At 44.9% G+C, this 14107-nt stretch overlaps 1 non-coding gene across 1 annotated transcript; it reads right to left on the bottom strand.

Annotated features, from left to right (window-relative positions):
- Positions 1–9179: 9179 nt before the first annotated feature.
- On the bottom strand, positions 9180–9262 carry trnal-cag (transfer RNA leucine (anticodon CAG)). The gene has a single exon. It is a non-coding gene; the product is annotated as a tRNA-Leu (tRNA).
- Positions 9263–14107: the final 4845 nt, after the last annotated feature.

Genomic DNA, 14107 nt, shown 5'->3' with positions numbered 1-14107 from the left:
TACATAATATTCTTCATAAAATTCCTTCAACCTTTCACTAAAACCAGATCTATCCCTGTTTCAAATCCCCTAAAACCACCTGCCTTCTAGAAAATTCTCTGTCTGGATTTTCCTCTCCACATATCAATCATTCCCTTTTCTAACATCTTCTTTAAAACCCCCAGATTCATCACTTCTGAAAAAAAAAAATTGCTCCTCTTGTCATATCCAGTCTATCCATTTTAACATTAAAATCCCCAACTACAATAGTTTCCCTCACACCATTTTTCTAATTCTAAAAATATCTTTGCGCTCTATTTCAGTATTAGGCGCGTAAATATTTATAATTCTAAAAACCATATTCATATATTCAAAATCTAAAATTCTCCCATTATTATCATTGTAGATCTTTCACATTCTCTACCACATCCTCAATAAAATAGCATCACCATTTGAATTCCCCCTGCCTGTCACGACTTCTGCCGAAGTCGTTGCCTCCTTGTTCGGGCGGTGTTCGGCGTCACCGGTCTTCTAGCCATCATTGATCCTTTTTTCATTTTTCCATTGGTTTTGTCTAGTCTTCCCACACACCTGTTTTCAATCCCATTCAATACCTGTTGTGTATTTAACCCCTTTTTCCCCTCATGTGTTTGTCAGAGATTGTTGCATTGTCAGTGTAGTGTGATTGTTGTATAGGTGCGCGTCGGGTCCTCGTACCCATGTTTGGTTTGTTTGTTTATGTACATTTAGTGTTATGGAGCATACTCCGTGGACTTTATTAAAAGACTCCATTTTACACTCCATTTGACTCTCCTGCGCCTGACTTCCCTGCCACCTATTACACCTATGCATGACAGAATCTCTGACCAATATATGAAGTCAGCAGGAGAGGACACTATGCCCATGGAGCTGGAGGAACGCGTTCAGGAACAAGCGAGGGAGCTTGACGTTATCAGCTCCGTCATGGATCACATTGTCCAGAAAATAATCGCTGGGAGAGACGGAGTTTCTCCAGCGCCACCACCACCACAACCGGAATCTCCCGTGAACGTTTTTTCCTCTCCGGAATCGAAGATCCTTTTATCCCTACCTACGGGATACAATGGAGATACTGCTGGCTGCCAGGGTTTCCTCCTTAAACTGAACTTGTATCTCTCTAGCCACGGCCTCCCCAGTACCATCTGACCGTGAGAAGAGTTATGCCCTCGTCTCATGCCTCACCGGGAAAGCCCTGGAATGGGCCAGCACTGTGTGTAGTAGGAAGGATGCGGCGTTGGACCATTTTGAGGAGTTCACCCGCCAATTCCGGATAGTATTCGATCACCCACCTGAAGGCAAAGCAGCGGGTGAGCTTCTCTATCATCTGAGGCAGGAGACGAGGAGTGCACAGGATTTTGCTTTGGAGTTTAAGACCTTGGCTGCCGGCGCTGGATGGAGCGACAGGGCCCTGATCGACCATTACCGTTGTAGTCTACGCGAGGACGTCCGTCGGGAGCTGGCCTGTAGAGACACCACCCTCACCTTCAACCAGCTGGTGGACATGTCCATCAAGTTGGACAACATGCTGGCTACTCGTGGACGTCTAGATCGGGTCTGGTTGTTCCATCCTCCCGAACCCTCTCTCCCGAACCTATGGAATTGGGAGGGATGGTGCGCAGGGAGACCGGAGGGGGGTTCCCGCTCGAGCACCATTCATGGTATCAGAGGGCACACTGCTGGTCGGTGCCGGGTTGGTTCCTCTGGGAATAGAGAGGGCAGGCAGGGCATTCTGGCGTCACCCCAGGTGAGTAGGCACCATTCTCATCCAGAGCCCTCTGCTGCACTAATGTTTGTCTGTCTCTTTTCCTGATTTTTTTTTGATTTTTTTTTATTTTTTTTTCCACTGCATTCCCAGTATAAGGCGCTAGTAGATTCAGGTGCGGCTGGGAATTTCATTAATAAAAGTCTAGCTCATAGTTTAGGGATCCCTATTGTTCCTGTGGATATGCCTTTCCCTATTCATGCCTTAGTCGACCATTAGGGTCAGGGTTTATCAGGGAGGTAACCGCACCTTTGTGTATGATAATGCAGGAGGGTCCTTATTGATTCTCCTGCATATTCTGTGGTGTTCGGCCTACCCTGGTTAGTTTGTCAACCCCACTGTTTCTTGGCCACAGAGGGCTCTCATGGGGTGGTCGCGAGAATGCTCAGGTAGGTGTTTAGGGGTTTCCGTTGGTGCTACTACGGTGGAAAGTCCAGACCAGGTCTCCACCGTGCGCATTCCCCTCGACTATGTCGATTTGGCTCTCGCCTTCTGTAAAAAGAAGGCGACTCAATTACCACCCCATCGACGGGGGGATTGTGCGATAGATCTCTTGGTAGACGCTGCATATCCCAAGTCGCAAGCAGAGACGGAGGCTATGGAGACATGTCTCTGAATCCCTGCATCAGGGGTTCATTCAGCCATCCATTTCACCCGTCTCTTCGAGTTTCTTTTTTGTGAAAAAAAAAACTGATGGCGGTTTACGCCCGTGCGTTGATTATCGTGGTCTTAATAAAATCAGTGAAATATAGTTACCCGCTACCTCTGATCAATACGATTATTGAGTTAATGCACGGGGCACGTTTTTTCACAAAATTGGATCTCAGGAGTGCGTACAATCTGGTGCGTATTAAGGGTGATGAGTGGAAGACGGCATTTAGCACCACCTCAGGTCATTATGAGTACCTTGTCATGCCATATGGGTTGATGAATGCTCCATCAGTTTTCCAATCATTTGTAGATGAGATCTTCAGGGACCTGCACGTGCAGGGTGTAGTGGTGTATATCGATGATATTCTGATATACTCTGCTACACGCGCCGAGCATGTGTCCCTGGTGCGCAGGGTGCTTGGTCGCCTGTTGGAGCATGATCTATATGTCAAGGCTGAGAAATGCTTGCTTTTCTAACAATCCATCTCCTTCCTAGGGCATCGGATTTCCACTTCAGGAGTGGAGATGGAGAGCGACCGCATTACAGCCGTGCGTAATTGGCCGACTCCAACCACGGTAAAGGAGTTGCAGCGTTTTTTGGGGGGTTTTCCAATTACTACCGGAGGTTTATCCGGGGTTTTTTTTGGTCAGGTGGCAGCTCCCATTACCGGGGGACCGGTGCGCTTGCAGTGGTCGGCTGAGGCGAACAGGGCTTTTGAGCACCTGAAGACTCTGTTTACTTCGGTGCCTGTGCTGGCTCATCTGGATCCCTCTTTGCCATTCATAGTGGAGGTGGACGCATCCGAAGCTGGGATAGGAGCAGTGCTCTCTCAGCGTTCGGGTACGCCACTGAAGCTTCGCCCCTGTGCTTTCTTTTCGAAGAAGCTCAGCACGGCGGAGCGAAACTATGATGTGGGGAACCGAGAGCTGTTAGCTGTCGTAGAAGCTTTGAAAGGTGTGGAGGCATTGGCTTGAGGGGGCTAAACACCCTTTTCTCATCTGAACTGACCACCGCAATCTGGAGTATATCCGGCAGGCGAAGAGATTGAATCCTCGCCAGGCAAGGTGGGGCCATGTTTTTCACTCGTTTTGGGTTTACTCTTTCTTACAGACCAGGCTCCCAGAACGTTAAGGCAGACGCATTGTCTCGGCTGTATGACACAGAGGAGCGGTCCATGGATCCCACTCCCAGCTTCGTGTCTGGTGGCGCCTGTAGTGTGGGAGCTGGACGCGGGCGTCACGTGCAGAGCCTTCTCCCCCTGAGTGTCCAGCTGGTCGTCTGTACGTTCCGTCTGCTGTCCGCGACCGATTGATATATTGGGCTCACACGTCACCCTCCTCTGGTCATCCTGGGGTAGGTCGGACGATGCTCTGTCTTGAAAGGAGATACTGGTGGCCCACTTTAGCTAAGGACGTGAGGATTTATGTTTCTTCCTGCTCGGTGTGCGCCCAGTGCAAGGCTCCTAGACACCTGCCCAGAGGTAAGCTACAACCTCTACCCGTTCCTCAACGGCCATGGTCGCACCTGTCGGTGGATTTTTTTTTTTTTGGACTGATCTTCCACCTTCACAGGGTTACACCACGATCCTGGTCGTTGTGGATCGGTTTTCAAAGTCCTGTCGTCTCCTCCCTTTGCCCGGTCTCCCTACAGCCTTACAAACTGCAGAGGCCCTGTTTACACACGTTTTCCGGCACTATGGGGTGCCTGAGGATATAGTGTCTGATCGGGGTCCCCAGTTCACATCAAGGGTCTGTAAGGCGTTCATGGAGCGTCTGGGGATCTCGGTTAGTCTTACCTCAGGTTTTCACCCCGAGAGTAATGGGCAGGTGGAGAGGGTTAACCAGGATGTGGGTAGGTTTCTGCGGTCTTATTGCCAGGATCGGCCGGGGAGTGGGCGAAGTTCGTGCCCTGGGCAGAGATGGCTCAGAACTCACTACATCTCTCCTCCACTAACCTTACCCTTTAATGTGTATTAGGGTATCAGCCGGTTCTGGCTCCTTGGCATCAGAGCCAGTCTGAGGCCCCCTGCGGTGGACAATTGGTTTCGGCACGCTGAGGAGACCTGGGAGGCAGCCCACATCCACCTTCAGCGTGCCATAAGGCGCCAGAAAATTGGCGCAGACCGTCGCCGCAGTGAGGCCCCAGTGTTCGCACCAGGGGACAGGGTCTGGCTCTCGACCCGAAACCTTCGCCTGCTCTGCCGGAAGCTGGGTCCACGGTTTGTGGGGCCGTTTAAAGTCCTGAGGAGAGTGAACGAGGTATGTTATAGGTTACAACTACCCACTCATTACCGTATTAACCCCTCGTTCCATGTGTCTCTCCTCAGGCCGATGGTGGCTGGCCCGCTCCAGGAGACTGAAGTGCGTAATGTTCCCCCGCCTCCTCTAGACATCGAGGGGGTTCCGGCGTACTCTGTTCGATCAATTTTGGATTCGAGACGTCGGGCGAGGGGCCTTCAGTACCTCGTGGACTGGGAGGGGTACGGGCCGGAGGAGAGATGCTGGGTTCCGGTGGAGGACGTGTTAGATCCTTCCATGTTATCAGAATTTCACCGTCTCCATCCAGATCGCCCTGCACCTCGCCCCTCCGGGTCGTCCCCGAGGCCGGTGTCGATGCGCAGCTGGAGCCGCGCGTCGTGGGGGGGGGTTCTGTCACGACTTCTGCCGAAGTCGTTGCCTCCTTGTTCGGGCGGTGTTCGGCGTCACCGGTCTTCTAGCCATCATTGATCCTTTTTCATTTTTCCATTGGTTTTGTCTAGTCTTCCCACACACCTGTTCAATCCCATTCAATACCTGTTGTGTATTTAACCCTCTGTTTCCCCTCATGTCTTTGTCAGAGATTGTTGTATAGGTGCGCGTCGGGTCCTCGTACACGTTTGTTTGTTTATGTACATTTAGTGTTATGGAGCATACTCCGTGGACTTTATTAAAAGACTCCATTTTACACTCCATTTGACTTTCCTGCGCCTGACTTCCCTGCCACCTATTACACCTATGCATGACACTGCCATTGTTAACGAAATTAAAATCTCTCCATATTTTTTTAACTTCTAAAATACATACATTGTCCCAATGTGTTTCTTGAAGGCATAAAATATCAGAATTCTTCATTTTTACTATTCTTTGGAATTTTTCAATTTTTCTTAAACCATTTGCATTGATTGACATAAAATTAACCATTCCAATAAATTAAAATCTATTTTCTCGTTATCCTCTACCTGTTATGTTTTCATCCTTTTCTGTCCTTTTTCACCTCCGCCGCTTTCCTCTTCCTGTCGCCTCCCCTTGTTCTATCAATATTTTCCATGTCATCTGAATCTGAAATTGACTCTAAATCCATCTCATCCAACCAACTCAATCTTCTTTCCTGTGCCCATTTGTGTCTCATGTATCGTTGCCAGCATCCCACTCCCCTCCACTTCAACTCCTTCCGAGGCACCCACATCGCTCGAGGTCCCCCCCAAAATCTGTGAGTCCCCAGTTCCTCCACCCAGCCCACCCCCCCTCCTGAAAACTCCCTCTTCTTATTTCTGAATCCATACCGCTCCCTATTTATTCGTCTTCTGTTCCATCTTCTCCCTTCTTGCTTTCTCAGTCTCTCCACCCTCCACCACGTCCTCTCCTCCATCTTCTCCTTCTTGTGGTGATACAATTGCTTCCTCAAAGGTTCCCGACTCCCGGGCCTCCCGGGTGGCGCAGTGGTTCAATGACGAGCAACTTTCATGTAACACTGATACAATATCAGATGAAAAAGAAGACACAACTTACTTTCAGAGGAGCAACGAAGCACAGACGATTGAGGCCCTCAAAAAAGATGTGGGCAGTTTCCTTGAAGCCAAAGCAAAACATGAAGTAAGAACAACAACTAATGCCGAAACCCAGGATCGAAACACGGACCTTTAGATCTTCAGTCTAATGCTCCACCAACTTAATTGTTTCGGGAAGCCACGAAAATATACTCTGTGGTAACCTTGACAATGCACACGCATGTGACTCATAATTTTGACACTCAAATTGTACCTCACTACCAGTACGGGGATCAAACCCACACCATTGGCTTTATTGGCAACACTCTCTAACCAACTGAGCTAACCGTCCACTGGCTATGGAGCACTATTGTTGAGATGCACCGAGCCTCTGCAAGTGCTGGCTCGTAAACGAACAAGTCCACCAACAGCATAGCCTGACAAGACTGAACACTCTTGGTTGCTCCTTGTGGCAAGTTCTACCGGCTGGGGAATTGGCTAAAATGGCAGTGCTTGCTTAGCATGCGAGAGGTAGTGGGATCGATTCCCGCATTCTCCAAAAACACTTTGTTCTTGTGGATCCAAGAGCGCTCCAGTTCACACTTCATGCAGCCTTGTTTTACGACAACCTACTGTCATGTAACAATGACGAGCAACTTTCATGTAACACTGTCACAATATCAGATGAAAAAGAAACACAACTTACTTTCAGATGAGCAACGAAGCACACGATTGAGGCCCACAAACAAAGCTGTTGGCAGTTTCCTTGAATGCCCGCTAGACCGTAGCTTGCTCAGTCTGAGCTCAGCGTGAAAAAAGTATGCCCATAATGAAGCCTGCCCCTAAATTGCAGGTGCTGTTGGGTGACAATGGGAGAACAGTTAGGGTTCAAAGCACAATTCGACCTCAGGAATATTTCTGAGGTCCTCCCGATCTGTGCAAGCCTAACCGTGACGAATTGTCAGGAGGGGGTTTCAAACCATGCCTATAGGGGAATCTGCGACCTGAATGACTTAATTGATATTTTCAATGCAATCGTGTTTTTCTTTTTCTTTTAGGGTTTAACAAGGTTTCTCAACTTACCTGTGGCTTCTCACCTATTACCTGTGGCTTGACATTAGATGCGGCGACTTCGATTACCCTGCAGACAATATTTTTGTTCTTCCCGCCAATACAATCCACTGACAACAACCGACGAGTTGTGTGTTCCGAGATGCTTTTTGTTATTTGCCTGTTTGTGGCCCGCCTGTGAAATTGCGCGAATCTTGCAATTCTCTTTCAGCCTCTCATCAACTAGCTGTTTTTGCAGAATATTAAAAATACGATAGTTATTCACTACTCATATTAACTAGGTGTCATTTACATTACCTTAAGTCATTTTCCAAAGGTGCATGACATGCAGGTGCTAAAAAGTTGTCAGGAGTGGGTTTCAAACTATGCCTATAGGGGAGTCTGCGACCTGAATGTCTTAATGGTTATTTTCAATGCAATCGTGTTTTTCTTTTCCTTTTAGGGTTTAACAAGGTTTCTCACCTATGACCTGTGGCTTGACTTTAGATGTGGCCAGTTCAATTACCCTGCAGACTTTAAGAGTGTCTTCAGAATATGGCCATTTTGACATGAATTTAAAAATGCCTCAGGACCAAAAAGTGTCTGGAGCTATCTGTCAGGGTAAGAGTGACAACAGGTTTCCACATGTCAACATGGGGGAAATCTTAGCAAATGGATTAATGGTTATTCATGAGAATCGTGTTGTTGTATTGTTGAGTGTATCATGGGATCTCACCTGAAATCTGTGGCTTGACACAAACCTCTAACCTATGCTACTGTGGCCTATAGAGCTAGAAGGCTGGATAACCAGGTGTGTAAAGGTGTGAGGTGGGATAGATGGCCTGCAGTCCTATCCCAAATGGGCAACTAATCCCTATGTACTTGTGGAGATCTGAGAGGATGTGACTGTTAAAAGAAACACGACTAAACTTCTACCTCCGTAGGGGTCAAAAATATTCATTTTCGTTGTCAGCAGGATTCAACCCTGCGCAGAAAGATCCTAATGGATTTCTAGTCCATCGCCTTAACCACTCGGCCACTACAACTTTGACAAAAGTAAACAGGCTTGTTAGGAGTGATTGGGCCAACAGGCATAGCCTACAGAAAGTGATAATTTAACAGCTGAAAGATAATGCCATAACATGAAATGTTCCCCTCATTGTTGGATCCTGTGTTTTACATTATAGCCATTACCATATATATGATTGAATATTATCTGCTGTTGGCTTGTGTGGATGTATGTATGTGTTATGCAACATAGCTGACTTGAAACATTGTTAAAAGTTTCAGGGCCATGGGCCTTTCTCATGATGGAAAAATACAGAAGACAGTGACTGTGCAATGAGTTGGGAGGGCACATTCAGAGCGTGGGGTTGCAGAACAAGCAGTCTTTTGTTAGATAACAAGATCCAGGTGCGAGATAACGGTATCGAGCATGAGCACATGGATGTTCTTCACAGCAACAGTTAAATCTATCAACAGAAGCGCCAAGAGGCGGGGACCCGCCTGAGCGCCTGCAATAGGCTGAGCAAGTTTAAACCACGCCCAGCCTCTACTGTGCTAGGCCAACAGACGGGTTGGAACTGTCTATCAAAGTATAAAGAATACTGTTTACATACATCTTGTCAGTTCTCTGTTCTGCCCTGCGTGGTATTACAGTGAGCCCGTATATACGAAAGTTGCATTTACCATTTATTACTTAGCTAATAAAAAAACATGGTATAAAATCGGTGACTAATTGTTATATTTATCCTGATACCAGATTTGAATTTACGCAACTCTAACGTCATTTGTTATTAAGTACAGCTGTTGTCTTATTTTCCTTGATCTTTGCTCAGCTCCAGAAGGTTTGCATTTGAGTGTATATTATACATTTTTATTTCACTGTGTGAAGTTATTTCATCATCTTTATTACTGCTAAGCAGCATGACTCCTGAGAGGCACTAAATGACTGTCAGAAGTGGGATTTGAACCCACGCCTCCATGGGAGACAGCGACCTGAACGCAGCACCTTAGACCGCTCAGCCATCCTGACTAGAACACAGTACCTGGGTATCGGGTTAAAGAGTATGGGGTAAAAGTAGAAATAGGCATTGCCTACTATAATCACCACATACTACATGTATGATTCATTCTAGCTGATTATAAAAGTGTGACTGGATAGTCTGGGACTACATGTATGAGTGGTGGGTAACGAGTGACCACCAAAGTGCGATTGGAAAGCGATATGATGTACTAGGCAGGGCCAAGTGTGAATGATAATTGATAATTAAATTGATTACTTGGACTTGAGACCAATTTAGCCTTAAGGAGAGGGTCTCTCTAAGGTCCTAACAAAGCATAGCTGTGTGTGAAGTACATCGGGTAGTAAAGTCGGCGCACTGACTACCAAGTTTGAATGAGACATTAACTTGTTCTAGAAACGTGATCCGGTCGACACGTTAGTCATATGTAGTGATTGTATTTTTTATTTTGTACATTTGGTATTGAAGTAAAGGTGATAATCCGGGGGACACTAGACTACTTAATACCCTAGGGGACCCACAGTGCATAATTGAGTTCTTACTTTAGACCTAATTGGGGGCCGATTTAGCCATAAGGAAAAGGGTACCACTTGGGTTTGAGTAAAGGCATAGGTTGTTGACAGTATTGTAGTGTACATAAAATGTCGTTGGAAATAAAGGTGTTGAAAACGCTGAAGTCCACTCTGGAAGTGAATGAAGGCAGAGAGGATAAGGAGTGGAAGAGACGGGGGGGAGAAGCTGTACAGAGAATGGATAGGAGGCGGGGCCATTGCGTCTCCTACTGGTCTGCTTACTGCGGTGAATGAAGATTTGAGTGTGTATGGTTTAAGTTGAAGCTTACTGGCGTGAACGATAATTTGTGAGACTCAAATTGTGTGCATGAAATACGCTTGATATTCAGTCAGGGACTAATATCAGTATGAATGAGGTCGGGGACCTTCAGATGAGATGTCTGAGTTGTGTTAATTTGAGCCTGCCAAGCTGAGTGTGGTACATTAGGTAATTCAGTTGGAGCTGGTACCGGTGAGAATGTTTAAAAAGTCGCTGGCTTGCTGATGAGATGTTTGCACAGAGTTATATCATAGAATATGTAGGGGGTGTGCATCACTGTTGGAAAAAGTGTTAAACTCTTAACGTGTTCACGCTACAGGTTCCCCAAGGGGAACCACACCCCCCCGCTCAACTCAAACCGTGGCGCAAAGAATGCAAAAATATTCTTAGAAATATTTAACCTCCAGACATTAGCAAGTCCAATTGCTCAAATGAAAGAAACACCTTGTTCATCTACCCAGCGAGTCAGATTTCTAAAATGTTTTACATCTTCCCATCAATTTTATGGCAAACATAGCACATACAGTGCCTTGCGAAAGTATTCGGCCCCCTTGAACTTTGCGACCTTTTTGCCACACATCTTCCCATCAATTTTAACCATCTTCCCTGTCCCTGCTGAAGAAAAGCAGGCCCAAACCATGATGCTGCCACCACCATGTTTGACAGTGGGGATGGTGTGTTCAGGGTTATGGGCTGTGTTGCTTTTACGCCAAACATAACGTTTGCATTGTTGCCAAAAAGTTCAATTTTGGTTTCATCTGACCAGAGCACCTTCTTCCACATGTTTGGTGTGTCTCCCAGGTGGCTTGTGGCAACCATAGAAATTGACTTTAAACGACACTTTATGGATATATTTAAGAAATGGCTTTCTTCTTGCCACTTCCATAAAGGCCAGATTTGTGCAATAAACGACTGATTGTTGTCCTATGGACATGAGTCTCCCTCTCTCTGTGCCCCACCTCAGCTGTAGATCTCTGCAGTTCATCCAGAGTGATCATGGGCCTCTTGGCTGCATCTCTGATCAGTCTTCTCCTTGTATGAGCTGAAAGTTTAGAGGGACGGCCAGGTCTTGGTAGATTTGCAGTGGTCTGATACTCCTTCCATTTCAATATTATCGCTTGCACAGTGCTCCTTGGGATGTTTAAAGCTTGGGAAATCTTTTGTATCCAAATCCGGCTTTAAACGTCTTCACAACAGTATCTCGGACCTGCCTGGTGTGTTCCTTGTTATTCATGATGCTCTCTGCGCTTTTAACGGACCTCTGAGACTATCACAGTGCCTGTGCATTTATACGGAGACTTGATTACACACAGGTGGATTGTATTTCTCATCATTAGTCATTTAGGTCAACATTGGATCATTCAGAGATCCTCACTGAACTTCTGGAGAGAGTTTGCTGCACTGAAAGTAAAGGGGCTGAATAATTTTGCACGCCCAATTTTTCAGTTTTTGATTTGTTAAAAAAGTTTAAAATATCAATAAATGTCGTTCCACTTCATGATTGTGTCCCACTTGTTGTTGATTCTTCACACAAAAACACAGTTTTATATCTTTATGTTTGAAGCCTGAAATGTGGCAAAAGGTCGCAAAGTTCAAGGGGCCGAATACTTTCGCAAGGCACTGTATGTATATCAAACCACCATAAAGACAGACGATATGTAGCCATTTTGTCAAACAAAAGATGCAATCACAAACGAAGTATTAAAAGAAAAAATAATTCACTAATCTTTTGAAAATCTTCATCAGATGACAGCAATAGGACATGTTACACAGTACATTTATGTTTTTTTTCAATAATATGCAATTTATATCCATAAATCTCCGTTTACATTGACGCCATGATCAAAAAATGCTGCAAAATGTCTGGAGAAATTATAGAGAACTCCGCAGATAACAGCAATACACATCATAAACTTTGACTAAATATACATGTTCTACATATAGTTAGAAAGATACACTGCTTCTTAATGCAATCGCTTTGTCACATTTCTTTTTCACGTTACAGAAATCGCTCACTATTCAATAATCTGAGACGGCGCTCAGACGTAAGCAATATTTCTCCGCTATGTTGGAGTCAACTGAAACACAAAATTACAACATAAATATTCCCTTTCCTTTGATGGTCTTCGATCAGAATGTAGTGGAAGGAGTCATACTTACCAAAAACAGCGTTTGGTTTCAAGTCGTGTGTCTTTCTGTTAGCAAACGCGTCAAATTCCAGATGAAACGCATCCAAAATTACTTCTGGTCTCGAGGGTTACGCATCAAAACTTCAAAATTACATATTATATGTCGACTAAACTGGTCAAACTAAGTGCAGAATCAAGCTTTAGGATGTTATTAACATACAAAACAATTCTCAAATCGAACAGACAAACTGACTTCTTCTCGTGCTCCATGGAACAAAGGGCGCTCTGAGCGCAACGCGCGCCTGAAAGTGCATGTATTTTCTCACGACACTCAGTATTTAGCCTGCCAAAGGGTCAAAGCTCGCGGGATTTGCACAATGAAAAGCTCTATTGGTAGAAGACATCTCGCGGAAGACATAGAAACTGATCCCAGATCCATAGTTGGTTGGGATGTGTGGGGGCGATGACGTCAAATTTGGCCCAACTTTCCTGATGAGAAAAATAGTTTGGGAGATAAGCTGCCCTGTGAGTTCTGCTATACATACAGACATAATTCAAATGGTTTTAGAAGCTTTAGAATGTTTTCTATTCAATAATTATTATTATATGCATATATTAGCAATTTTGGACAGATTTTTTTCAGTTTACTATGGGCACGCAATTCATCCAAAGGGGCAGTATTGTCCCGAGCCTTAACAGGTACAATTCTGTGTGTAGATTTATATTATGAGGTTTGAACTATACTAATATTGTAGGATTACATAATCAACATCTGAACATACTTACGTTAAACATTAATTGAGCCACTGAGTAATAGATAAGATATACACTAGGTACGGGGCGACGGGTGTGGTCGATGTAAGATGGGAGGGGTGTTCTAACCAAGTGCTGAGAAATAAGGTAAATTTATTTTGTTCTTTTAATTAATTTACACAAGTACTTCCCGGTTATTGATTTTGGTTTGATTGTTCAGATAACACCATTGAAATTAAACAGGAGGTTAAGGTATACTAACATTAGAATATGTTTTCATTATGGGGAACAATGAAAGGCCCGCAGAGTGGATTGCAGGCTGATTTTATTTTATGTTAAAGGGACAGTGTACGTTTATCACAGTTGTGTGTGTGTGTGTCTAACAGCTGGGTATTTAAGTATTTGGGGGAGACAATTTGGAGAAACACGAATGTAAGACATGAAACATCGAGACGAATTATTTGAGTTTGAGGGAATTATCGTAATTATTAGGTTTGTTTTTGTAGTAAACGTTTGGGTTAAGGGGATTTCCCTGTTCCCAGAGACAAGATATCTTAAAGGGGTACACTCACATATGGAATATTAGGAGTTTTATTTTCTGAGTTTTAATTACACAAGTGAATTTTAAAAGATAAAGGGTTCTTTTATATGTCTAATATGGTATGGAACACGAATGTGAGGGAATGGTGTAACCTTTGACCTGCTTTCATGGCTCTCCCGGGTGATCTGATCAGCCACAGGGGGGTGCCATTTGAATAATGAATTTGTGGTCATGGGTAATACTGTTTTTTTTGTTGTTTTTAGGTCGGGCCTGGTTAGTACATGGATGGGAGACCGACTGGGAATACCAGGTGCTGAAAGCTTTTTGTCACTGGCTTGTGGAATTTCAACTCTTTGTCTGTTTTTTCCCACAAGGCTGAAATATGTACCCTCGCTTCGAAATAAGTAAGCAAGGTTAGTTTGTATTTCATCCAACGATCTGTGCTACAAATTATGGCTACAGTATATGCAATTTCTTCCACTTTTTGAGTGACACAAAGATGCTTATCTAAATGGTGAAAATGCAACAGCTGTTAATCAGACTCACTTTGACTTTATATAGTGCACCAAGAGACAGTTTCTCGCTTATGGCCATACCAGCCT

The sequence above is a fragment of the Oncorhynchus masou genome, unplaced genomic scaffold, assembly GCF_036934945.1.
Source record: "Oncorhynchus masou masou isolate Uvic2021 unplaced genomic scaffold, UVic_Omas_1.1 unplaced_scaffold_1939, whole genome shotgun sequence".
In the NCBI taxonomy this organism is placed as follows: domain Eukaryota; kingdom Metazoa; phylum Chordata; class Actinopteri; order Salmoniformes; family Salmonidae; genus Oncorhynchus; species Oncorhynchus masou.
This window is presented reverse-complemented; position numbering and strand designations above follow the sequence as displayed.